This window comes from Pseudophryne corroboree, chromosome 3 (assembly GCF_028390025.1).
Source record: "Pseudophryne corroboree isolate aPseCor3 chromosome 3, aPseCor3.hap2, whole genome shotgun sequence".
NCBI lineage: Eukaryota > Metazoa > Chordata > Amphibia > Anura > Myobatrachidae > Pseudophryne > Pseudophryne corroboree.
This window is the reverse complement of record NC_086446.1, coordinates 330,409,549-330,432,786: the sequence shown is the minus strand read 5'-3', so window position 1 is coordinate 330,432,786 and position 23,238 is coordinate 330,409,549. Positions and strand designations below refer to the sequence as shown.

At 34.1% G+C, this 23,238-nt stretch overlaps 26 non-coding genes across 26 annotated transcripts; all 26 read right to left on the bottom strand.

The window, feature by feature from the left end:
- Positions 1–515: 515 nt before the first annotated feature.
- TRNAP-UGG (transfer RNA proline (anticodon UGG)) lies at positions 516–587 on the bottom strand. Its single transcript has one exon. It is a non-coding gene; the product is annotated as a tRNA-Pro (tRNA).
- A 789-nt stretch (positions 588–1,376) lies between these two features.
- On the bottom strand, positions 1,377–1,448 carry TRNAP-UGG (transfer RNA proline (anticodon UGG)). Its single transcript has one exon. It is a non-coding gene; the product is annotated as a tRNA-Pro (tRNA).
- A 794-nt stretch (positions 1,449–2,242) lies between these two features.
- TRNAP-UGG (transfer RNA proline (anticodon UGG)) lies at positions 2,243–2,314 on the bottom strand. Its single transcript has one exon. It is a non-coding gene; the product is annotated as a tRNA-Pro (tRNA).
- A 794-nt stretch (positions 2,315–3,108) lies between these two features.
- Positions 3,109–3,180, bottom strand: TRNAP-UGG (transfer RNA proline (anticodon UGG)). The gene has a single exon. It is a non-coding gene; the product is annotated as a tRNA-Pro (tRNA).
- A 789-nt stretch (positions 3,181–3,969) lies between these two features.
- TRNAP-UGG (transfer RNA proline (anticodon UGG)) lies at positions 3,970–4,041 on the bottom strand. Its single transcript has one exon. It is a non-coding gene; the product is annotated as a tRNA-Pro (tRNA).
- Positions 4,042–4,835: 794 nt separating this feature from the next.
- On the bottom strand, positions 4,836–4,907 carry TRNAP-UGG (transfer RNA proline (anticodon UGG)). Its single transcript has one exon. It is a non-coding gene; the product is annotated as a tRNA-Pro (tRNA).
- Positions 4,908–5,697: 790 nt separating this feature from the next.
- On the bottom strand, positions 5,698–5,769 carry TRNAP-UGG (transfer RNA proline (anticodon UGG)). The gene has a single exon. It is a non-coding gene; the product is annotated as a tRNA-Pro (tRNA).
- Positions 5,770–6,558: 789 nt separating this feature from the next.
- Positions 6,559–6,630, bottom strand: TRNAP-UGG (transfer RNA proline (anticodon UGG)). The gene has a single exon. It is a non-coding gene; the product is annotated as a tRNA-Pro (tRNA).
- A 794-nt stretch (positions 6,631–7,424) lies between these two features.
- TRNAP-UGG (transfer RNA proline (anticodon UGG)) lies at positions 7,425–7,496 on the bottom strand. The gene has a single exon. It is a non-coding gene; the product is annotated as a tRNA-Pro (tRNA).
- Positions 7,497–8,285: 789 nt separating this feature from the next.
- On the bottom strand, positions 8,286–8,357 carry TRNAP-UGG (transfer RNA proline (anticodon UGG)). The gene has a single exon. It is a non-coding gene; the product is annotated as a tRNA-Pro (tRNA).
- A 794-nt stretch (positions 8,358–9,151) lies between these two features.
- TRNAP-UGG (transfer RNA proline (anticodon UGG)) lies at positions 9,152–9,223 on the bottom strand. The gene has a single exon. It is a non-coding gene; the product is annotated as a tRNA-Pro (tRNA).
- Positions 9,224–10,013: 790 nt separating this feature from the next.
- Positions 10,014–10,085, bottom strand: TRNAP-UGG (transfer RNA proline (anticodon UGG)). Its single transcript has one exon. It is a non-coding gene; the product is annotated as a tRNA-Pro (tRNA).
- A 789-nt stretch (positions 10,086–10,874) lies between these two features.
- Positions 10,875–10,946, bottom strand: TRNAP-UGG (transfer RNA proline (anticodon UGG)). The gene has a single exon. It is a non-coding gene; the product is annotated as a tRNA-Pro (tRNA).
- A 794-nt stretch (positions 10,947–11,740) lies between these two features.
- On the bottom strand, positions 11,741–11,812 carry TRNAP-UGG (transfer RNA proline (anticodon UGG)). Its single transcript has one exon. It is a non-coding gene; the product is annotated as a tRNA-Pro (tRNA).
- A 789-nt stretch (positions 11,813–12,601) lies between these two features.
- Positions 12,602–12,673, bottom strand: TRNAP-UGG (transfer RNA proline (anticodon UGG)). Its single transcript has one exon. It is a non-coding gene; the product is annotated as a tRNA-Pro (tRNA).
- Positions 12,674–13,467: 794 nt separating this feature from the next.
- TRNAP-UGG (transfer RNA proline (anticodon UGG)) lies at positions 13,468–13,539 on the bottom strand. The gene has a single exon. It is a non-coding gene; the product is annotated as a tRNA-Pro (tRNA).
- Positions 13,540–14,329: 790 nt separating this feature from the next.
- On the bottom strand, positions 14,330–14,401 carry TRNAP-UGG (transfer RNA proline (anticodon UGG)). The gene has a single exon. It is a non-coding gene; the product is annotated as a tRNA-Pro (tRNA).
- A 789-nt stretch (positions 14,402–15,190) lies between these two features.
- On the bottom strand, positions 15,191–15,262 carry TRNAP-UGG (transfer RNA proline (anticodon UGG)). Its single transcript has one exon. It is a non-coding gene; the product is annotated as a tRNA-Pro (tRNA).
- A 794-nt stretch (positions 15,263–16,056) lies between these two features.
- Positions 16,057–16,128, bottom strand: TRNAP-UGG (transfer RNA proline (anticodon UGG)). The gene has a single exon. It is a non-coding gene; the product is annotated as a tRNA-Pro (tRNA).
- A 1,848-nt stretch (positions 16,129–17,976) lies between these two features.
- TRNAP-UGG (transfer RNA proline (anticodon UGG)) lies at positions 17,977–18,048 on the bottom strand. The gene has a single exon. It is a non-coding gene; the product is annotated as a tRNA-Pro (tRNA).
- A 789-nt stretch (positions 18,049–18,837) lies between these two features.
- Positions 18,838–18,909, bottom strand: TRNAP-UGG (transfer RNA proline (anticodon UGG)). Its single transcript has one exon. It is a non-coding gene; the product is annotated as a tRNA-Pro (tRNA).
- A 794-nt stretch (positions 18,910–19,703) lies between these two features.
- On the bottom strand, positions 19,704–19,775 carry TRNAP-UGG (transfer RNA proline (anticodon UGG)). The gene has a single exon. It is a non-coding gene; the product is annotated as a tRNA-Pro (tRNA).
- Positions 19,776–20,564: 789 nt separating this feature from the next.
- TRNAP-UGG (transfer RNA proline (anticodon UGG)) lies at positions 20,565–20,636 on the bottom strand. The gene has a single exon. It is a non-coding gene; the product is annotated as a tRNA-Pro (tRNA).
- Positions 20,637–21,430: 794 nt separating this feature from the next.
- TRNAP-UGG (transfer RNA proline (anticodon UGG)) lies at positions 21,431–21,502 on the bottom strand. Its single transcript has one exon. It is a non-coding gene; the product is annotated as a tRNA-Pro (tRNA).
- A 790-nt stretch (positions 21,503–22,292) lies between these two features.
- Positions 22,293–22,364, bottom strand: TRNAP-UGG (transfer RNA proline (anticodon UGG)). The gene has a single exon. It is a non-coding gene; the product is annotated as a tRNA-Pro (tRNA).
- Positions 22,365–23,153: 789 nt separating this feature from the next.
- On the bottom strand, positions 23,154–23,225 carry TRNAP-UGG (transfer RNA proline (anticodon UGG)). Its single transcript has one exon. It is a non-coding gene; the product is annotated as a tRNA-Pro (tRNA).
- Between the last annotated feature and the right edge of the window lie 13 nt (positions 23,226–23,238).

Genomic DNA, 23,238 nt, shown 5'->3' with positions numbered 1-23,238 from the left:
TAAGACTTGTCACATACTGTGTGCAACTCAAGCATGCAGACCCAGAAGAAAGACAAAATAAACACCTGCAATTTATTGTTGATCTTTTTGTTAGTCATAATGAGACTATTCTTTTAAGCCACTCAGGGTTACTTAGACAAAAGAAAGGTAAGAGAAAAACCTGTAATTTCATTTTGACAGTTTTTTGTTTGTCAAAATGAGACTTTTAAGCCACTCAAGGTACCTTAGACAAAATGGAATCTATAGTTTACCCAATATACCACCAAATGCTTGACATTTTACTAAGTATGCATAAGTATATACCTGTAAAAGATGGGCTCATCTGGGATTTGTACCAGGGATCTCTCGCACCCTAAGCAAGAATTATACCCCTTGACCAACGAGCCCACTGTGCATGTCTTTTTTATGTATAGTAATGAAATTGTAAGTAAACCTGTTTGTATACATTAGTGAGTATTTTAAAATGCTATTAAATACTATCAGATATTAAGGACTATAAAAGTACATGAAAACATGGGCTCGTCCGGGATTTGAACCCGGGACCTCCCACACCCAAAGCGAGAATCATACCCCTAGACCAACGAGCCAACTGCGTAATGGCTTTTCATTCAGATTTTACCATTTTTAAAGTAAAACTCAAATTATTTAAGAAAAAATGCAAAAAGCTGGAGCAAACACACAATTTCATTTAATGAAGATGTAACATTTTAAAAATAACAACTTAAAACGAAAAAATGTGTATGTAGTATTGCGAAAATAATAACTTAAGGTTACTTGTTATCCAAGTATGCATATTTAAAATGTGCAGTGCCAAGATTTAGAGGTCCCAATAAAGTTTGGACTTTTTTGATAATTAGAACCTAAGACTTGTCACATACTGTGTGCAACTCAAGCATGCAGACCCAGAAGAAAGACAAAATAAACACCTGCAATTTATTGTTGATCTTTTTGTTAGTCATAATGAGACTATTCTTTTAAGCCACTCAGGGTTACTTAGACAAAAGAAAGGTAAGAGAAAAACCTGTAATTTCATTTTGACAGTTTTTTGTTTGTCAAAATGAGACTTTTAAGCCACTCAAGGTTACTTAGACAAAATGGAATCTATAGTTTACCCAATATACCACCAAATGCTTGACATTTTACTAAGTATGCATAAGTTTATACCTGTAAAAGATGGGCTCATCCGGGATTTGTACCAGGGATCTCTCGCACCCTAAGCAAGAATTATACCCCTTGACCAACGATCCCACTGTGCATGTCTTTTTTATGTATATTAATGAAATTGTAAGTAAACCTGTTTGTATACATTAGTGAGTATTTTAAAATGCTATTAAATACTATCAGATATTAAGGACTATAAAAGTATATGAAACCATGGGCTCGTCCGGGATTTGAACCCGGGACCTCTCGCACCCAAAGCGAGAATCATACCCCTAGACCAACGAGCCAACTGCATAATAAACTCTCATTCAGATTTTACCATTTTTAAAGTAAAACTCAAATTATTTAAGAAAAAATGCAAAAAGCTGGAGCAAACACACAATTTCATTTAATGAAGATGTAACGTTTTAAAAATAACATAACAACTTAAAACAACAAAATGTGTATGTAGTATTGCGAAAATAATAACTTAAGGTTACTTGCTATCCAAGTATGCATATTTAAAATGTGCAGTGCCAAGATTTAGAGGTCCCAATAGAGTTTGGACTTTTTTGATAGTTGGAACCTAAGACTTGTCACATACTGTGTGCAACTCAAGCATGCAGACCCAGAAGAAAGACAAAATAAACACCTGCAATTTATTGTTGATCTTTTTGTTAGTCATAATGAGACTATTCTTTTAAGCCACTCAGGGTTACTTAGACAAAAGAAAGGTAAGAGAAAAACCTGTAATTTCATTTTGACAGTTTTTTGTTTGTCAAAATGAGACTTTATAGCCACTCAAGGTTACTTAGACAAAATGGAATCTATAGTGTACCCAATATACCACCAAATGCTTGACATTTTACTAAGTATGCATAAGTATATACCTGTAAAAGATGGGCTCATCCGGGATTTGTACCAGGGATCTCTCGCACCCTAAGCAAGAATTATACCCCTTGACCAACGAGCCCACTGTGCATGTCTTTTTTATGTATAGTAATGAAATTGTAAGTAAACCTGTTTGTATACATTAGTGAGTATTTTAAAATGCTATTAAATACTATCAGATATTAAGGACTATAAAAGTACATGAAAACATGGGCTCGTGCGGGATTTGAACCCGGGACCTCCCACACCCAAAGCGAGAATCATACCCCTAGACCAACGAGCCAACTGCGTAATGGCTTTTCATTCAGATTTTACCATTTTTAAAGTAAAACTCAAATTATTTAAGAAAAAATGCAAAAAGCTGGAGCAAACACACAATTTCATTTAATGAAGATGTAACCTTTTAAAAATAACATAACAACCTAAAACAACAAAATGTGTATGTAGTATTGCGAAAATAATAACTTAAGGTTACTTGCTATCCAAGTATGCATATTTAAAATGTGCAGTGCCAAGATTTAGAGGTCCCAATAGAGTTTGGACTTTTTTGATAGTTGGAACCTAAGACTTGTCACATACTGTTTGCAACTCAAGCATGCAGACCCAGAAGAAAGACAAAATAAACACCTGCAATTTATTGTTGATCTTTTTGTTAGTCATAATGAGACTATTCTTTTAAGCCACTCAGGGTTACTTAGACAAAAGAAAGGTAAGAGAAAAACCTGTAATTTCATTTTGACAGTTTTTTGTTTGTCAAAATGAGACTTTATAGCCACTCAAGGTTACTTAGACAAAATGGAATCTATAGTGTACCCAATATACCACCAAATGCTTGACATTTTACTAAGTTTGCATAAGTATATGCCTGTAAAAGATGGGCTCATCCGGGATTTGTACCAGGGATCTCTCGCACCCTAAGCAAGAATTATACCCCTTGACCAACGAGCCCACTGTGCATGTCTTTTTTATGTATAGTAATGAAATTGTAAGTAAACCTGTTTGTATACATTAGTGAGTATTTTAAAATGCTATTAAATACTATCAGATATTAAGGACTGTAAAAGTACATGAAAACATGGGCTCGTCCGGGATTTGAACCCGGGACCTCCCACACCCAAAGCGAGAATCATACCCCTAGACCAACGAGCCAACTGCGTAATGGCTTTTCATTCAGATTTTACCATTTTTAAAGTAAAACTCAAATTATTTAAGAAAAAATGCAAAAAGCTGGAGCAAACACACAATTTCATTTAATGAAGATGTAACATTTTAAAAATAACAACTTAAAACAAAAAAATGTGTATGTAGTATTGCGAAAATAATAACTTAAGGTTACTTGTTATCCAAGTATGCATATTTAAAATGTGCAGTGCCAAGATTTAGAGGTCCCAATAAAGTTTGGACTTTTTTGATAATTAGAACCTAAGACTTGTCACATACTGTGTGCAACTCAAGCATGCAGACCCAGAAGAAAGACAAAATAAACACCTGCAATTTATTGTTGATCTTTTTGTTAGTCATAATGAGACTATTCTTTTAAGCCACTCAGGGTTACTTAGACAAAAGAAAGGTAAGAGAAAAACCTGTAATTTCATTTTGACAGTTTTTTGTTTGTCAAAATGAGACTTTTAAGCCACTCAAGGTTACTTAGACAAAATGGAATCTATAGTTTACCCAATATACCACCAAATGCTTGACATTTTACTAAGTATGCATAAGTTTATACCTGTAAAAGATGGGCTCATCCGGGATTTGTACCAGGGATCTCTCGCACCCTAAGCAAGAATTATACCCCTTGACCAACGATCCCACTGTGCATGTCTTTTTTATGTATATTAATGAAATTGTAAGTAAACCTGTTTGTATACATTAGTGAGTATTTTAAAATGCTATTAAATACTATCAGATATTAAGGACTATAAAAGTATATGAAACCATGGGCTCGTCCGGGATTTGAACCCGGGACCTCTCGCACCCAAAGCGAGAATCACACCCCTAGACCAACGAGCCATCTGCATAATAAACTCTCATTCAGATTTTACCATTTTTAAAGTAAAACTCAAATTATTTAAGAAAAAATGCAAAAAGCTGGAGCAAACACACAATTTCATTTAATGAAGATGTAACCTTTTAAAAATAACATAACAACTTAAAACAACAAAATGTGTATGTAGTATTGCGAAAATAATAACTTAAGGTTACTTGCTATCCAAGTATGCATATTTAAAATGTGCTGTGCCAAGATTTAGAGGTCCCAATAGAGTTTGGACTTTTTTGATAGTTGGAACCTAAGACTTGTCACATACTGTGTGCAACTCAAGCATGCAGACCCAGAAGAAAGACAAAATAAACACCTGCAATTTATTGTTGATCTTTTTGTTAGTCATAATGAGACTATTCTTTTAAGCCACTCAGGGTTACTTAGACAAAAGAAAGGTAAGAGAAAAACCTGTAATTTCATTTTGACAGTTTTTTGTTTGTCAAAATGAGACTTTATAGCCACTCAAGGTAACTTAGACAAAATGGAATCTATAGTGTACCCAATATACCACCAAATGCTTGACATTTTATTAAGTTTGCATAAGTATATGCCTGTAAAAGATGGGCTCATCCGGGATTTGTACCAGGGATCTCTCGCACCCTAAGCAAGAATTATACCCCTTGACCAACGAGCCCACTGTGCATGTCTTTTTTATGTATAGTAATGAAATTGTAAGTAAACCTGTTTGTATACATTAGTGAGTATTTTAAAATGCTATTAAATACTATCAGATATTAAGGACTATAAAAGTACATGAAAACATGGGCTCGTCTGGGATTTGAACCCGGGACCTCTCGCACCCAAAGCGAGAATCATACCCCTAGACCAACGAGCCAACTGCGTAATGGCTTTTCATTCAGATTTTACCATTTTTAAAGTAAAACTCAAATTATTTAAGAAAAAATGCAAAAAGCTGGAGCAAACACACAATTTAATTTAAATGAAGATGTAACATTTTAAAAATAACAACTTAAAACAAAAAAATGTGTATGTAGTATTGCGAAAATAATAACTTAAGGTTACTTGTTATCCAAGTATGCATATTTAAAATGTGCAGTGCCAAGATTTAGAGGTCCTAATAAAGTTTGGACTTTTTTGATAATTGGAACCTAAGACTTGTCACATACTGTGTGCAACTCAAGCATGCAGACCCAGAAGAAAGACAAAATAAACACCTGCAATTTATTGTTGATCTTTTTGTTAGTCATAATGAGACTATTCTTTTAAGCCACTCAGGGTTACTTAGACAAAAGAAAGGTAAGAGAAAAACCTGTAATTTCATTTTGACAGTTTTTTGTTTGTCAAAATGAGACTTTTAAGCCACTCAAGGTACCTTAGACAAAATGGAATCTATAGTTTACCCAATATACCACCAAATGCTTGACATTTTACTAAGTATGCATAAGTATATACCTGTAAAAGATGGGCTCATCCGGGATTTGTACCAGGGATCTCTCGCACCCTAAGCAAGAATTATACCCCTTGACCAACGAGCCCACTGTGCATGTCTTTTTTATGTATAGTAATGAAATTGTAAGTAAACCTGTTTGTATACATTAGTGAGTATTTTAAAATGCTATTAAATACTATCAGATATTAAGGACTATAAAAGTACATGAAAACATGGGCTCGTCCGGGATTTGAACCCGGGACCTCCCACACCCAAAGCGAGAATCATACCCCTAGACCAACGAGCCAACTGCGTAATGGCTTTTCATTCAGATTTTACCATTTTTAAAGTAAAACTCAAATTATTTAAGAAAAAATGCAAAAAGCTGGAGCAAACACACAATTTCATTTAATGAAGATGTAACATTTTAAAAATAACAACTTAAAACAAAAAAATGTGTATGTAGTATTGCGAAAATAATAACTTAAGGTTACTTGTTATCCAAGTATGCATATTTAAAATGTGCAGTGCCAAGATTTAGAGGTCCCAATAGAGTTTGGACTTTTTTGATAGTTGGAACCTAAGACTTGTGACATACTGTGTGCAACTCAAGCATGCAGACCCAGAAGAAAGACAAAATAAACACCTGCAATTTATTGTTGATCTTTTTGTTAGTCATAATGAGACTATTCTTTTAAGCCACTCAGGGTTACTTAGACAAAAGAAAGGTAAGAGAAAAACCTGTAATTTCATTTTGACAGTTTTTTGTTTGTCAAAATGAGACTTTTAAGCCACTCAAGGTTACTTAGACAAAATGGAATCTATAGTTTACCCAATATACCACCAAATGCTTGACATTTTACTAAGTATGCATAAGTTTATACCTGTAAAAGATGGGCTCATCCGGGATTTGTACCAGGGATCTCTCGCACCCTAAGCAAGAATTATACCCCTTGACCAACGATCCCACTGTGCATGTCTTTTTTATGTATATTAATGAAATTGTAAGTAAACCTGTTTGTATACATTAGTGAGTATTTTAAAATGCTATTAAATACTATCAGATATTAAGGACTATAAAAGTATATGAAACCATGGGCTCGTCCGGGATTTGAACCCGGGACCTCTCGCACCCAAAGCGAGAATCATACCCCTAGACCAACGAGCCAACTGCATAATAAACTCTCATTCAGATTTTACCATTTTTAAAGTAAAACTCAAATTATTTAAGAAAAAATGCAAAAAGCTGGAGCAAACACACAATTTCATTTAATGAAGATGTAACCTTTTAAAAATAACATAACAACCTAAAACAACAAAATGTGTATGTAGTATTGCGAAAATAATAACTTAAGGTTACTTGCTATCCAAGTATGCATATTTAAAATGTGCAGTGCCAAGATTTAGAGGTCCCAATAGAGTTTGGACTTTTTTGATAGTTGGAACCTAAGACTTGTCACATACTGTTTGCAACTCAAGCATGCAGACCCAGAAGAAAGACAAAATAAACACCTGCAATTTATTGTTGATCTTTTTGTTAGTCATAATGAGACTATTCTTTTAAGCCACTCAGGGTTACTTAGACAAAAGAAAGGTAAGAGAAAAACCTGTAATTTCATTTTGACAGTTTTTTGTTTGTCAAAATGAGACTTTATAGCCACTCAAGGTTACTTAGACAAAATGGAATCTATAGTGTACCCAATATACCACCAAATGCTTGACATTTTACTAAGTTTGCATAAGTATATGCCTGTAAAAGATGGGCTCATCCGGGATTTGTACCAGGGATCTCTCGCACCCTAAGCAAGAATTATACCCCTTGACCAACGAGCCCACTGTGCATGTCTTTTTTATGTATAGTAATGAAATTGTAAGTAAACCTGTTTGTATACATTAGTGAGTATTTTAAAATGCTATTAAATACTATCAGATATTAAGGACTGTAAAAGTACATGAAAACATGGGCTCGTCCGGGATTTGAACCCGGGACCTCCCACACCCAAAGCGAGAATCATACCCCTAGACCAACGAGCCAACTGCGTAATGGCTTTTCATTCAGATTTTACCATTTTTAAAGTAAAACTCAAATTATTTAAGAAAAAATGCAAAAAGCTGGAGCAAACACACAATTTCATTTAATGAAGATGTAACATTTTAAAAATAACAACTTAAAACAAAAAAATGTGTATGTAGTATTGCGAAAATAATAACTTAAGGTTACTTGTTATCCAAGTATGCATATTTAAAATGTGCAGTGCCAAGATTTAGAGGTCCCAATAAAGTTTGGACTTTTTTGATAATTAGAACCTAAGACTTGTCACATACTGTGTGCAACTCAAGCATGCAGACCCAGAAGAAAGACAAAATAAACACCTGCAATTTATTGTTGATCTTTTTGTTAGTCATAATGAGACTATTCTTTTAAGCCACTCAGGGTTACTTAGACAAAAGAAAGGTAAGAGAAAAACCTGTAATTTCATTTTGACAGTTTTTTGTTTGTCAAAATGAGACTTTTAAGCCACTCAAGGTTACTTAGACAAAATGGAATCTATAGTTTACCCAATATACCACCAAATGCTTGACATTTTACTAAGTATGCATAAGTTTATACCTGTAAAAGATGGGCTCATCCGGGATTTGTACCAGGGATCTCTCGCACCCTAAGCAAGAATTATACCCCTTGACCAACGATCCCACTGTGCATGTCTTTTTTATGTATATTAATGAAATTGTAAGTAAACCTGTTTGTATACATTAGTGAGTATTTTAAAATGCTATTAAATACTATCAGATATTAAGGACTATAAAAGTATATGAAACCATGGGCTCGTCCGGGATTTGAACCCGGGACCTCTCGCACCCAAAGCGAGAATCACACCCCTAGACCAACGAGCCATCTGCATAATAAACTCTCATTCAGATTTTACCATTTTTAAAGTAAAACTCAAATTATTTAAGAAAAAATGCAAAAAGCTGGAGCAAACACACAATTTCATTTAATGAAGATGTAACCTTTTAAAAATAACATAACAACTTAAAACAACAAAATGTGTATGTAGTATTGCGAAAATAATAACTTAAGGTTACTTGCTATCCAAGTATGCATATTTAAAATGTGCTGTGCCAAGATTTAGAGGTCCCAATAGAGTTTGGACTTTTTTGATAGTTGGAACCTAAGACTTGTCACATACTGTGTGCAACTCAAGCATGCAGACCCAGAAGAAAGACAAAATAAACACCTGCAATTTATTGTTGATCTTTTTGTTAGTCATAATGAGACTATTCTTTTAAGCCACTCAGGGTTACTTAGACAAAAGAAAGGTAAGAGAAAAACCTGTAATTTCATTTTGACAGTTTTTTGTTTGTCAAAATGAGACTTTATAGCCACTCAAGGTAACTTAGACAAAATGGAATCTATAGTGTACCCAATATACCACCAAATGCTTGACATTTTATTAAGTTTGCATAAGTATATGCCTGTAAAAGATGGGCTCATCCGGGATTTGTACCAGGGATCTCTCGCACCCTAAGCAAGAATTATACCCCTTGACCAACGAGCCCACTGTGCATGTCTTTTTTATGTATAGTAATGAAATTGTAAGTAAACCTGTTTGTATACATTAGTGAGTATTTTAAAATGCTATTAAATACTATCAGATATTAAGGACTATAAAAGTACATGAAAACATGGGCTCGTCTGGGATTTGAACCCGGGACCTCTCGCACCCAAAGCGAGAATCATACCCCTAGACCAACGAGCCAACTGCGTAATGGCTTTTCATTCAGATTTTACCATTTTTAAAGTAAAACTCAAATTATTTAAGAAAAAATGCAAAAAGCTGGAGCAAACACACAATTTAATTTAAATGAAGATGTAACATTTTAAAAATAACAACTTAAAACAAAAAAATGTGTATGTAGTATTGCGAAAATAATAACTTAAGGTTACTTGTTATCCAAGTATGCATATTTAAAATGTGCAGTGCCAAGATTTAGAGGTCCTAATAAAGTTTGGACTTTTTTGATAATTGGAACCTAAGACTTGTCACATACTGTGTGCAACTCAAGCATGCAGACCCAGAAGAAAGACAAAATAAACACCTGCAATTTATTGTTGATCTTTTTGTTAGTCATAATGAGACTATTCTTTTAAGCCACTCAGGGTTACTTAGACAAAAGAAAGGTAAGAGAAAAACCTGTAATTTCATTTTGACAGTTTTTTGTTTGTCAAAATGAGACTTTTAAGCCACTCAAGGTACCTTAGACAAAATGGAATCTATAGTTTACCCAATATACCACCAAATGCTTGACATTTTACTAAGTATGCATAAGTATATACCTGTAAAAGATGGGCTCATCCGGGATTTGTACCAGGGATCTCTCGCACCCTAAGCAAGAATTATACCCCTTGACCAACGAGCCCACTGTGCATGTCTTTTTTATGTATAGTAATGAAATTGTAAGTAAACCTGTTTGTATACATTAGTGAGTATTTTAAAATGCTATTAAATACTATCAGATATTAAGGACTATAAAAGTACATGAAAACATGGGCTCGTCCGGGATTTGAACCCGGGACCTCCCACACCCAAAGCGAGAATCATACCCCTAGACCAACGAGCCAACTGCGTAATGGCTTTTCATTCAGATTTTACCATTTTTAAAGTAAAACTCAAATTATTTAAGAAAAAATGCAAAAAGCTGGAGCAAACACACAATTTCATTTAATGAAGATGTAACATTTTAAAAATAACAACTTAAAACAAAAAAATGTGTATGTAGTATTGCGAAAATAATAACTTAAGGTTACTTGTTATCCAAGTATGCATATTTAAAATGTGCAGTGCCAAGATTTAGAGGTCCCAATAAAGTTTGGACTTTTTTGATAATTAGAACCTAAGACTTGTCACATACTGTGTGCAACTCAAGCATGCAGACCCAGAAGAAAGACAAAATAAACACCTGCAATTTATTGTTGATCTTTTTGTTAGTCATAATGAGACTATTCTTTTAAGCCACTCAGGGTTACTTAGACAAAAGAAAGGTAAGAGAAAAACCTGTAATTTCATTTTGACAGTTTTTTGTTTGTCAAAATGAGACTTTTAAGCCACTCAAGGTTACTTAGACAAAATGGAATCTATAGTTTACCCAATATACCACCAAATGCTTGACATTTTACTAAGTATGCATAAGTTTATACCTGTAAAAGATGGGCTCATCCGGGATTTGTACCAGGGATCTCTCGCACCCTAAGCAAGAATTATACCCCTTGACCAACGATCCCACTGTGCATGTCTTTTTTATGTATATTAATGAAATTGTAAGTAAACCTGTTTGTATACATTAGTGAGTATTTTAAAATGCTATTAAATACTATCAGATATTAAGGACTATAAAAGTATATGAAACCATGGGCTCGTCCGGGATTTGAACCCGGGACCTCTCGCACCCAAAGCGAGAATCATACCCCTAGACCAACGAGCCAACTGCGTAATAAACTCTCATTCAGATTTTACCATTTTTAAAGTAAAACTCAAATTATTTAAGAAAAAATGCAAAAAGCTGGAGCAAACACACAATTTCATTTAATGAAGATGTAACCTTTTAAAAATAACATAACAACCTAAAACAACAAAATGTGTATGTAGTATTGCGAAAATAATAACTTAAGGTTACTTGCTATCCAAGTATGCATATTTAAAATGTGCAGTGCCAAGATTTAGAGGTCCCAATAGAGTTTGGACTTTTTTGATAGTTGGAACCTAAGACTTGTCACATACTGTTTGCAACTCAAGCATGCAGACCCAGAAGAAAGACAAAATAAACACCTGCAATTTATTGTTGATCTTTTTGTTAGTCATAATGAGACTATTCTTTTAAGCCACTCAGGGTTACTTAGACAAAAGAAAGGTAAGAGAAAAACCTGTAATTTCATTTTGACAGTTTTTTGTTTGTCAAAATGAGACTTTATAGCCACTCAAGGTTACTTAGACAAAATGGAATCTATAGTGTACCCAATATACCACCAAATGCTTGACATTTTACTAAGTTTGCATAAGTATATGCCTGTAAAAGATGGGCTCATCCGGGATTTGTACCAGGGATCTCTCGCACCCTAAGCAAGAATTATACCCCTTGACCAACGAACCCACTGTGCATGTCTTTTTTATGTATAGTAATGAAATTGTAAGTAAACCTGTTTGTATACATTAGTGAGTATTTTAAAATGCTATTAAATACTATCAGATATTAAGGACTATAAAAGTACATGAAAACATGGGCTCGTCCGGGATTTGAACCCGGGACCTCCCACACCCAAAGCGAGAATCATACCCCTAGACCAACGAGCCAACTGCGTAATGGCTTTTCATTCAGATTTTACCATTTTTAAAGTAAAACTCAAATTATTTAAGAAAAAATGCAAAAAGCTGGAGCAAACACACAATTTCATTTAATGAAGATGTAACATTTTAAAAATAACAACTTAAAACAAAAAAATGTGTATGTAGTATTGCGAAAATAATAACTTAAGGTTACTTGTTATCCAAGTATGCATATTTAAAATGTGCAGTGCCAAGATTTAGAGGTCCCAATAAAGTTTGGACTTTTTTGATAATTAGAACCTAAGACTTGTCACATACTGTGTGCAACTCAAGCATGCAGACCCAGAAGAAAGACAAAATAAACACCTGCAATTTATTGTTGATCTTTTTGTTAGTCATAATGAGACTATTCTTTTAAGCCACTCAGGGTTACTTAGACAAAAGAAAGGTAAGAGAAAAACCTGTAATTTCATTTTGACAGTTTTTTGTTTGTCAAAATGAGACTTTTAAGCCACTCAAGGTTACTTAGACAAAATGGAATCTATAGTTTACCCAATATACCACCAAATGCTTGACATTTTACTAAGTATGCATAAGTTTATACCTGTAAAAGATGGGCTCATCCGGGATTTGTACCAGGGATCTCTCGCACCCTAAGCAAGAATTATACCCCTTGACCAACGATCCCACTGTGCATGTCTTTTTTATGTATATTAATGAAATTGTAAGTAAACCTGTTTGTATACATTAGTGAGTATTTTAAAATGCTATTAAATACTATCAGATATTAAGGACTATAAAAGTATATGAAACCATGGGCTCGTCCGGGATTTGAACCCGGGACCTCTCGCACCCAAAGCGAGAATCACACCCCTAGACCAACGAGCCAACTGCATAATAAACTCTCATTCAGATTTTACCATTTTTAAAGTAAAACTCAAATTATTTAAGAAAAAATGCAAAAAGCTGGAGCAAACACACAATTTCATTTAATGAAGATGTAACCTTTTAAAAATAACATAACAACTTAAAACAACAAAATGTGTATGTAGTATTGCGAAAATAATAACTTAAGGTTACTTGCTATCCAAGTATGCATATTTAAAATGTGCTGTGCCAAGATTTAGAGGTCCCAATAGAGTTTGGACTTTTTTGATAGTTGGAACCTAAGACTTGTCACATACTGTGTGCAACTCAAGCATGCAGACCCAGAAGAAAGACAAAATAAACACCTGCAATTTATTGTTGATCTTTTTGTTAGTCATAATGAGACTATTCTTTTAAGCCACTCAGGGTTACTAAGACAAAAGAAAGGTAAGAGAAAAACCTGTAATTTCATTTTGACAGTTTTTTGTTTGTCAAAATGAGACTTTATAGCCACTCAAGGTTACTTAGACAAAATGGAATCTATAGTGTACCCAATATACCACCAAATGCTTGACATTTTATTAAGTTTGCATAAGTATATGCCTGTAAAAGATGGGCTCATCCGGGATTTGTACCAGGGATCTCTCGCACCCTAAGCAAGAATTATACCCCTTGACCAACGAGCCCACTGTGCATGTCTTTTTTATGTATAGTAATGAAATTGTAAGTAAACCTGTTTGTATACATTAGTGAGTATTTTAAAATGCTATTAAATACTATCAGATATTAAGGACTATAAAAGTACATGAAAACATGGGCTCGTCTGGGATTTGAACCCGGGACCTCTCGCACCCAAAGCGAGAATCATACCCCTAGACCAACGAGCCAACTGCGTAATGGCTTTTCATTCAGATTTTACCATTTTTAAAGTAAAACTCAAATTATTTAAGAAAAAATGCAAAAAGCTGGAGCAAACACACAATTTAATTTAAATGAAGATGTAACATTTTAAAAATAACAACTTAAAACAAAAAAATGTGTATGTAGTATTGCGAAAATAATAACTTAAGGTTACTTGTTATCCAAGTATGCATATTTAAAATGTGCAGTGCCAAGATTTAGAGGTCCTAATAAAGTTTGGACTTTTTTGATAATTGGAACCTAAGACTTGTCACATACTGTGTGCAACTCAAGCATGCAGACCCAGAAGAAAGACAAAATAAACACCTGCAATTTATTGTTGATCTTTTTGTTAGTCATAATGAGACTATTCTTTTAAGCCACTCAGGGTTACTTAGACAAAAGAAAGGTAAGAGAAAAACCTGTAATTTCATTTTGACAGTTTTTTGTTTGTCAAAATGAGACTTTTAAGCCACTCAAGGTACCTTAGACAAAATGGAATCTATAGTTTACCCAATATACCACCAAATGCTTGACATTTTACTAAGTATGCATAAGTATATACCTGTAAAAGATGGGCTCATCTGGGATTTGTACCAGGGATCTCTCGCACCCTAAGCAAGAATTATACCCCTTGACCAACGAGCCCACTGTGCATGTCTTTTTTATGTATAGTAATGAAATTGTAAGTAAACCTGTTTGTATACATTAGTGAGTATTTTAAAATGCTATTAAATACTATCAGATATTAAGGACTATAAAAGTACATGAAAACATGGGCTCGTCCGGGATTTGAACCCGGGACCTCCCACACCCAAAGCGAGAATCATACCCCTAGACCAACGAGCCAACTGCGTAATGGCTTTTCATTCAGATTTTACCATTTTTAAAGTAAAACTCAAATTATTTAAGAAAAAATGCAAAAAGCTGGAGCAAACACACAATTTCATTTAATGAAGATGTAACATTTTAAAAATAACAACTTAAAACGAAAAAATGTGTATGTAGTATTGCGAAAATAATAACTTAAGGTTACTTGTTATCCAAGTATGCATATTTAAAATGTGCAGTGCCAAGATTTAGAGGTCCCAATAAAGTTTGGACTTTTTTGATAATTAGAACCTAAGACTTGTCACATACTGTGTGCAACTCAAGCATGCAGACCCAGAAGAAAGACAAAATAAACACCTGCAATTTATTGTTGATCTTTTTGTTAGTCATAATGAGACTATTCTTTTAAGCCACTCAGGGTTACTTAGACAAAAGAAAGGTAAGAGAAAAACCTGTAATTTCATTTTGACAGTTTTTTGTTTGTCAAAATGAGACTTTTAAGCCACTCAAGGTTACTTAGACAAAATGGAATCTATAGTTTACCCAATATACCACCAAATGCTTGACATTTTACTAAGTATGCATAAGTTTATACCTGTAAAAGATGGGCTCATCCGGGATTTGTACCAGGGATCTCTCGCACCCTAAGCAAGAATTATACCCCTTGACCAACGATCCCACTGTGCATGTCTTTTTTATGTATATTAATGAAATTGTAAGTAAACCTGTTTGTATACATTAGTGAGTATTTTAAAATGCTATTAAATACTATCAGATATTAAGGACTATAAAAGTATATGAAACCATGGGCTCGTCCGGGATTTGAACCCGGGACCTCTCGCACCCAAAGCGAGAATCATACCCCTAGACCAACGAGCCAACTGCATAATAAACTCTCATTCAGATTTTACCATTTTTAAAGTAAAACTCAAATTATTTAAGAAAAAATGCAAAAAGCTGGAGCAAACACACAATTTCATTTAATGAAGATGTAACGTTTTAAAAATAACATAACAACTTAAAACAACAAAATGTGTATGTAGTATTGCGAAAATAATAACTTAAGGTTACTTGCTATCCAAGTATGCATATTTAAAATGTGCAGTGCCAAGATTTAGAGGTCCCAATAGAGTTTGGACTTTTTTGATAGTTGGAACCTAAGACTTGTCACATACTGTGTGCAACTCAAGCATGCAGACCCAGAAGAAAGACAAAATAAACACCTGCAATTTATTGTTGATCTTTTTGTTAGTCATAATGAGACTATTCTTTTAAGCCACTCAGGGTTACTTAGACAAAAGAAAGGTAAGAGAAAAACCTGTAATTTCATTTTGACAGTTTTTTGTTTGTCAAAATGAGACTTTATAGCCACTCAAGGTTACTTAGACAAAATGGAATCTATAGTGTACCCAATATACCACCAAATGCTTGACATTTTACTAAGTATGCATAAGTATATACCTGTAAAAGATGGGCTCATCCGGGATTTGTACCAGGGATCTCTCGCACCCTAAGCAAGAATTATACCCCTTGACCAACGAGCCCACTGTGCATGTCTTTTTTATGTATAGTAATGAAATTGTAAGTAAACCTGTTTGTATACATTAGTGAGTATTTTAAAATGCTATTAAATACTATCAGATATTAAGGACTATAAAAGTACATGAAAACATGGGCTCGTGCGGGATTTGAACCCGGGACCTCCCACACCCAAAGCGAGAATCATACCCCTAGACCAACGAGCCAACTGCGTAATGGCTTTTCATTCAGATTTTACCATTTTTAAAGTAAAACTCAAATTATTTAAGAAAAAATGCAAAAAGCTGGAGCAAACACACAATTTCATTTAATGAAGATGTAACATTTTAAAAATAACAACTTAAAACAAAAAAATGTGTATGTAGTATTGCGAAAATAATAACTTAAGGTTACTTGTTATCCAAGTATGCATATTTAAAATGTGCAGTGCCAAGATTTAGAGGTCCCAATAAAGTTTGGACTTTTTTGATAATTAGAACCTAAGACTTGTCACATACTGTGTGCAACTCAAGCATGCAGACCCAGAAGAAAGACAAAATAAACACCTGCAATTTATTGTTGATCTTTTTGTTAGTCATAATGAGACTATTCTTTTAAGCCACTCAGGGTTACTTAGACAAAAGAAAGGTAAGAGAAAAACCTGTAATTTCATTTTGACAGTTTTTTGTTTGTCAAAATGAGACTTTTAAGCCACTCAAGGTTACTTAGACAAAATGGAATCTATAGTTTACCCAATATACCACCAAATGCTTGACATTTTACTAAGTATGCATAAGTTTATACCTGTAAAAGATGGGCTCATCCGGGATTTGTACCAGGGATCTCTCGCACCCTAAGCAAGAATTATACCCCTTGACCAACGATCCCACTGTGCATGTCTTTTTTATGTATATTAATGAAATTGTAAGTAAACCTGTTTGTATACATTAGTGAGTATTTTAAAATGCTATTAAATACTATCAGATATTAAGGACTATAAAAGTATATGAAACCATGGGCTCGTCCGGGATTTGAACCCGGGACCTCTCGCACCCAAAGCGAGAATCATACCCCTAGACCAGGCATTCCCAACCGCGGTCCTCAAGGCACACCAACAGTGCAGGTTTTAGTGATATCCAGGCTGCAGCACAGATGGTTAAATCAAAATAACTGAGCTACTAATTAAGTCACCTGTGTTCAAGCCTGGAGATCACTAAAACCAGGACTGTTAGTGTGCCTTGAGGACCGTGGTTGGGAAACACTGCCCTAGACCAACGAGCCAACTGCATAATAAACTCTCATTCAGATTTTACCATTTTTAAAGTAAAACTCAAATTATTTAAGAAAAAATGCAAAAAGCTGGAGCAAACACACAATTTCATTTAATGAAGATGTAACCTTTTAAAAATAACATAACAACCTAAAACAACAAAATGTGTATGTAGTATTGCGAAAATAATAACTTAAGGTTACTTGCTATCCAAGTATGCATATTTAAAATGTGCAGTGCCAAGATTTAGAGGTCCCAATAGAGTTTGGACTTTTTTGATAGTTGGAACCTAAGACTTGTCACATACTGTTTGCAACTCAAGCATGCAGACCCAGAAGAAAGACAAAATAAACACCTGCAATTTATTGTTGATCTTTTTGTTAGTCATAATGAGACTATTCTTTTAAGCCACTCAGGGTTACTTAGACAAAAGAAAGGTAAGAGAAAAACCTGTAATTTCATTTTGACAGTTTTTTGTTTGTCAAAATGAGACTTTATAGCCACTCAAGGTTACTTAGACAAAATGGAATCTATAGTGTACCCAATATACCACCAAATGCTTGACATTTTACTAAGTATGCATAAGTATATACCTGTAAAAGATGGGCTCATCCGGGATTTGTACCAGGGATCTCTCGCACCCTAAGCAAGAATTATACCCCTTGACCAACGAGCCCACTGTGCATGTCTTTTTTATGTATAGTAATGAAATTGTAAGTAAACCTGTTTGTATACATTAGTGAGTATTTTAAAATGCTATTAAATACTATCAGATATTAAGGACTATAAAAGTACATGAAAACATGGGCTCGTGCGGGATTTGAACCCGGGACCTCCCACACCCAAAGCGAGAATCATACCCCTAGACCAACGAGCCAACTGCGTAATGGCTTTTCATTCAGATTTTACCATTTTTAAAGTAAAACTCAAATTATTTAAGAAAAAATGCAAAAAGCTGGAGCAAACACACAATTTCATTTAATGAAGATGTAACATTTTAAAAATAACAACTTAAAACAAAAAAATGTGTATGTAGTATTGCGAAAATAATAACTTAAGGTTACTTGTTATCCAAGTATGCATATTTAAAATGTGCAGTGCCAAGATTTAGAGGTCCCAATAAAGTTTGGACTTTTTTGATAATTAGAACCTAAGACTTGTCACATACTGTGTGCAACTCAAGCATGCAGACCCAGAAGAAAGACAAAATAAACACCTGCAATTTATTGTTGATCTTTTTGTTAGTCATAATGAGACTATTCTTTTAAGCCACTCAGGGTTACTTAGACAAAAGAAAGGTAAGAGAAAAACCTGTAATTTCATTTTGACAGTTTTTTGTTTGTCAAAATGAGACTTTTAAGCCACTCAAGGTTACTTAGACAAAATGGAATCTATAGTTTACCCAATATACCACCAAATGCTTGACATTTTACTAAGTATGCATAAGTTTATACCTGTAAAAGATGGGCTCATCCGGGATTTGTACCAGGGATCTCTCGCACCCTAAGCAAGAATTATACCCCTTGACCAACGATCCCACTGTGCATGTCTTTTTTATGTATATTAATGAAATTGTAAGTAAACCTGTTTGTATACATTAGTGAGTATTTTAAAATGCTATTAAATACTATCAGATATTAAGGACTATAAAAGTATATGAAACCATGGGCTCGTCCGGGATTTGAACCCGGGACCTCTCGCACCCAAAGCGAGAATCATACCCCTAGACCAACGAGCCAACTGCATAATAAACTCTCATTCAGATTTTACCATTTTTAAAGTAAAACTCAAATTATTTAAGAAAAAATGCAAAAAGCTGGAGCAAACACACAATTTCATTTAATGAAGATGTAACCTTTTAAAAATAACATAACAACCTAAAACAACAAAATGTGTATGTAGTATTGCGAAAATAATAACTTAAGGTTACTTGCTATCCAAGTATGCATATTTAAAATGTGCAGTGCCAAGATTTAGAGGTCCCAATAGAGTTTGGACTTTTTTGATAGTTGGAACCTAAGACTTGTCACATACTGTTTGCAACTCAAGCATGCAGACCCAGAAGAAAGACAAAATAAACACCTGCAATTTATTGTTGATCTTTTTGTTAGTCATAATGAGACTATTCTTTTAAGCCACTCAGGGTTACTTAGACAAAAGAAAGGTAAGAGAAAAACCTGTAATTTCATTTTGACAGTTTTTTGTTTGTCAAAATGAGACTTTATAGCCACTCAAGGTTACTTAGACAAAATGGAATCTATAGTGTACCCAATATACCACCAAATGCTTGACATTTTACTAAGTTTGCATAAGTATATGCCTGTAAAAGATGGGCTCATCCGGGATTTGTACCAGGGATCTCTCGCACCCTAAGCAAGAATTATACCCCTTGACCAACGAGCCCACTGTGCATGTCTTTTTTATGTATAGTAATGAAATTGTAAGTAAACCTGTTTGTATACATTAGTGAGTATTTTAAAATGCTATTAAATACTATCAGATATTAAGGACTGTAAAAGTACATGAAAACATGGGCTCGTCCGGGATTTGAACCCGGGACCTCCCACACCCAAAGCGAGAATCATACCCCTAGACCAACGAGCCAACTGCGTAATGGCTTTTCATTCAGATTTTACCATTTTTAAAGTAAAACTCAAATTATTTAAGAAAAAATGCAAAAAGCTGGAGCAAACACACAATTTCATTTAATGAAGATGTAACATTTTAAAAATAACAACTTAAAACAAAAAAATGTGTATGTAGTATTGCGAAAATAATAACTTAAGGTTACTTGTTATCCAAGTATGCATATTTAAAATGTGCAGTGCCAAGATTTAGAGGTCCCAATAAAGTTTGGACTTTTTTGATAATTAGAACCTAAGACTTGTCACATACTGTGTGCAACTCAAGCATGCAGACCCAGAAGAAAGACAAAATAAACACCTGCAATTTATTGTTGATCTTTTTGTTAGTCATAATGAGACTATTCTTTTAAGCCACTCAGGGTTACTTAGACAAAAGAAAGGTAAGAGAAAAACCTGTAATTTCATTTTGACAGTTTTTTGTTTGTCAAAATGAGACTTTTAAGCCACTCAAGGTTACTTAGACAAAATGGAATCTATAGTTTACCCAATATACCACCAAATGCTTGACATTTTACTAAGTATGCATAAGTTTATACCTGTAAAAGATGGGCTCATCCGGGATTTGTACCAGGGATCTCTCGCACCCTAAGCAAGAATTATACCCCTTGACCAACGATCCCACTGTGCATGTCTTTTTTATGTATATTAATGAAATTGTAAGTAAACCTGTTTGTATACATTAGTGAGTATTTTAAAATGCTATTAAATACTATCAGATATTAAGGACTATAAAAGTATATGAAACCATGGGCTCGTCCGGGATTTGAACCCGGGACCTCTCGCACCCAAAGCGAGAATCACACCCCTAGACCAACGAGCCATCTGCATAATAAACTCTCATTCAGATTTTACCATTTTTAAAGTAAAACTCAAATTATTTAAGAAAAAATGCAAAAAGCTGGAGCAAACACACAATTTCATTTAATGAAGATGTAACCTTTTAAAAATAACATAACAACTTAAAACAACAAAATGTGTATGTAGTATTGCGAAAATAATAACTTAAGGTTACTTGCTATCCAAGTATGCATATTTAAAATGTGCTGTGCCAAGATTTAGAGGTCCCAATAGAGTTTGGACTTTTTTGATAGTTGGAACCTAAGACTTGTCACATACTGTGTGCAACTCAAGCATGCAGACCCAGAAGAAAGACAAAATAAACACCTGCAATTTATTGTTGATCTTTTTGTTAGTCATAATGAGACTATTCTTTTAAGCCACTCAGGGTTACTTAGACAAAAGAAAGGTAAGAGAAAAACCTGTAATTTCATTTTGACAGTTTTTTGTTTGTCAAAATGAGACTTTATAGCCACTCAAGGTAACTTAGACAAAATGGAATCTATAGTGTACCCAATATACCACCAAATGCTTGACATTTTATTAAGTTTGCATAAGTATATGCCTGTAAAAGATGGGCTCATCCGGGATTTGTACCAGGGATCTCTCGCACCCTAAGCAAGAATTATACCCCTTGACCAACGAGCCCACTGTGCATGTCTTTTTTATGTATAGTAATGAAATTGTAAGTAAACCTGTTTGTATACATTAGTGAGTATTTTAAAATGCTATTAAATACTATCAGATATTAAGGACTATAAAAGTACATGAAAACATGGGCTCGTCTGGGATTTGAACCCGGGACCTCTCGCACCCAAAGCGAGAATCATACCCCTAGACCAACGAGCCAACTGCGTAATGGCTTTTCATTCAGATTTTACCATTTTTAAAGTAAAACTCAAATTATTTAAGAAAAAATGCAAAAAGCTGGAGCAAACACACAATTTAATTTAAATGAAGATGTAACATTTTAAAAATAACAACTTAAAACAAAAAAATGTGTATGTAGTATTGCGAAAATAATAACTTAAGGTTACTTGTTATCCAAGTATGCATATTTAAAATGTGCAGTGCCAAGATTTAGAGGTCCTAATAAAGTTTGGACTTTTTTGATAATTGGAACCTAAGACTTGTCACATACTGTGTGCAACTCAAGCATGCAGACCCAGAAGAAAGACAAAATAAACACCTGCAATTTATTGTTGATCTTTTTGTTAGTCATAATGAGACTATTCTTTTAAGCCACTCAGGGTTACTTAGACAAAAGAAAGGTAAGAGAAAAACCTGTAATTTCATTTTGACAGTTTTTTGTTTGTCAAAATGAGACTTTTAAGCCACTCAAGGTACCTTAGACAAAATTGAATCTATAGTTTACCCAATATACCACCAAATGCTTGACATTTTACTAAGTATGCATAAGTATATACCTGTAAAAGATGGGCTCATCCGGGATTTGTACCAGGGATCTCTCGCACCCTAAGCAAGAATTATACCCCTTGACCAACGAGCCCACTGTGCATGTCTTTTTTATGTATAGTAATGAAATTGTAAGTAAACCTGTTTGTATACATTAGTGAGTATTTTAAAATGCTATTAAATACTATCAGATATTAAGGACTATAAAAGTACATGAAAACATGGGCTCGTCCAGGATTTGAACCCGGGACCTCCCACACCCAAAGCGAGAATCATACCCCTAGACCAACGAGCCAACTGCGTAATGGCTTTTCATTCAGATTTTACCATTTTTAAAGTAAAACTCAAATTATTTAAGAAAAAATGCAAAAAGCTGGAGCAAACACACAATTTCATTTAATGAAGATGTAACATTTTAAAAATAACAACTTAAAACAAAAAAATGTGTATGTAGTATTGCGAAAATAATAACTTAAGGTTACTTGTTATCCAAGTATGCATATTTAAAATGTGCAGTGCCAAGATTTAGAGGTCCCAATAAAGTTTGGACTTTTTTGATAATTAGAACCTAAGACTTGTCACATACTGTGTGCAACTCAAGCATGCAGACCCAGAAGAAAGACAAAATAAACACCTGCAATTTATTGTTGATCTTTTTGTTAGTCATAATGAGACTATTCTTTTAAGCCACTCAGGGTTACTTAGACAAAAGAAAGGTAAGAGAAAAACCTGTAATTTCATTTTGACAGTTTTTTGTTTGTCAAAATGAGACTTTTAAGCCACTCAAGGTTACTTAGACAAAATGGAATCTATAGTTTACCCAATATACCACCAAATGCTTGACATTTTACTAAGTATGCATAAGTTTATACCTGTAAAAGATGGGCTCATCCGGGATTTGTACCAGGGATCTCTCGCACCCTAAGCAAGAATTATACCCCTTGACCAACGATCCCACTGTGCATGTCTTTTTTATGTATATTAATGAAATTGTAAGTAAACCTGTTTGTATACATTAGTGAGTATTTTAAAATGCTATTAAATACTATCAGATATTAAGGACTATAAAAGTATATGAAACCATGGGCTCGTCCGGGATTTGAACCCGGGACCTCTCGCACCCAAAGCGAGAATCATACCCCTAGACCAACGAGCCAACTGCATAATAA